Genomic DNA, 2,522 nt, shown 5'->3' on the forward strand with positions numbered 1-2,522 from the left:
TTTATAAGAGTTCAGGAATATTTATCATTTTCAATAGGAGGGCCACAGAAGGGTTCTCTGAGAATGTTACATTGAGAACAACAGTCTGTTGTTGGGAGAGAATGAGCCATGTAGATATTTGGGAGTTTCTCAGGCAGAATGAAAAGAATTACAAAGGCACAGAAGTGCTGAGGTCTCTCTTTCTGGAGAAATAGCAAGGAAGCTAGCTAGTGTGGTTGGAACAGAGTGAGCAAGCAGAAGAATCAGAGATAAGGTTGGAGAATGTGACAATTGCTTTGACATAGGCACACTGGAGGGTCTCTGGAACACCGAGCAGTGTTGATCCCCTCCAGCGAAATTAGACTCAGCGATCAGTCTTTTAATTTTAAGTAACAGAAAACCCAGCTCCAACAAATCAGAACAAAAAGATACACATTAGCCCACGTGCATGAAACATACACAGCAGAGGCAGGATTCAGTGATGATTGATTCTGGACTCAGTTGCACATGACGGCCCCAGTATTTTCACCAGGAGTGTTTCAGAAAGCTCCAGCCAAGCACTGAGATATCCTCTGATTGGATTGGCTGGGGTCATGTGTCCATCATAAACAATCAAGAGGGCCAGGGGAATGGGATATTCTAGGTGAGGTAGGGCTGAGTCACATGCTCCACCCTAATAGCACATGAACTGAGTGGGAGAAACATATTTGTCTTATCAAGGAAGAGTAAATGGATGCTGAAAAGCTAATAAACAATAAATATACTCAACAGGCTCCCAAGGGAAACCATATTTAAGCTAAGAACCATATAAAAATGACACTAGACATGTAGATGGAACCAGGGAATAAAGGAAGGTCTTTATTAAGGAGTTTTGACTTTATCAAAAAGACAATATGGAAGCATTAAGGATTTTTAATAAGAGAAGAGCATAGATATATTATTTCAATTTTTGGCCAAGGTCACTCAGCAATATGGAGAATGCGTTAGGATGGAACCATGGCAGGTGTGAAAAGACCAGGTTTTAGGCTGCCGATATACAACAGAAAATGATTGAAACCTGGAGTGAGTAGTAGCAGTGGGAATAAAAATAAGTGGATAGACTCGAGATATATTTTGAAGACAGTATCAACAGGCTTGAAGCTCAGAAGAAAGAGAGGAGAAAAGCAAGGTAGGATTGTGGATGGTAACACAAGGAACTTCACAAATTTTGGCAATATTCCATTTCTGAAACTGGTTGGTGGGTAAGTAGGTATCATTTATTATTCCTTATGACTTATATACTATATAATGTTTATTGTTATCATTTTATATTGTATATTACTTTATGCATAACCTTTAGGTTTAGCTTTCCACTGTGAGTCCAGGGGTACTATTACAGGGACAGACTTTCATCCCAAAAGTTCTAAATTACCGGAATTTGAATTTAACTTTAAGGTAGTATTATTTTCTCCCCTTGGCTACTGCTATCATTTCAGATCAATCTTTATTTTTGTTTTATTTTTCTTGGGTAGTAGTACAGACTTGGGGGTAATCCTTACTTTCTTAAATGCTCAGCAGCTTTTAAAAGTATGTTTATGTTAATCCACATCTTGTGGATGATTCAGAATTTCTGGCCCAACATTCTGCTAGAGATCAATTACTATACCCAGTTTTCAAAGATAGCTATAACAACATGCATGGTGGACTGAACAGCCACGCTGTAGCAGTGTCTGACCAGTAGAAGTAACATTTGGGTCTTCATAGGATGGTTCTTCAGCATGATTTTGAGCAGTTTTTATGGCCAATAATTCAGGTCGTCCTGGAGATTATGAGACACACAATACCTTTTAGTATGCATACTCCTAAATTAAATTACATTAGTCAGAGTTGGTTTCTCATATTTTCAATTAAAAATCCAAATGACACAAACACAGATATGCACATTTTATCATTTTCTTCATTCCCACTCAGCAATTCAATCCTAGGTATAGAGAAGGCTACATTGATCTTGGATTGGTATAAGATTAGGTACACTAAAAGTACAAGGAGTACAGAATCAAAGCCACACATGGAAGAAAACTGAGATAGAAAGGAATGAATATAGGGAAAGAAAAAATGTCTAGACAAATGTAGTGGGACAATTAAAAGAGGAAGCAGGCAAGATAAGATGTTTTACTCAGATTTTTAAAAATCTTATTTCAGAGATGAAGTAATGATGATATCATGACTCAAGAGTGTTGTCAGGAGAGGGCACATCAGTAAAGTAAAAGGTAGTTTACTGAAATGTGAACATAGAGAAACTGAGAGGCTAGTAAATTCAACAAATTGTCCATATATTGAGTCACAAAGATGATGAGGTGGTGAGTTTGGTGCCAAAGTTTTCAATTAGTGAAAGTAAGAAACTAGAATTCCTATGATGCGAGGATAGTGAGGAGGTAACATATGAAAGGTGTTCACATCAAAGTAAAAAACATTTTTTTTTTTTTTTGAGACAGAGTCTCACTCTGTTGCCCAGGCTAGAGTGAGTGCCATGGCGTCAGCCTAGCTCACAGCAACCTCAAACT

Source organism: Propithecus coquereli, unplaced genomic scaffold (assembly GCF_000956105.1).
Source record: "Propithecus coquereli isolate 6110/MARCELLA unplaced genomic scaffold, Pcoq_1.0 Scaffold2, whole genome shotgun sequence".
In the NCBI taxonomy this organism is placed as follows: domain Eukaryota; kingdom Metazoa; phylum Chordata; class Mammalia; order Primates; family Indriidae; genus Propithecus; species Propithecus coquereli.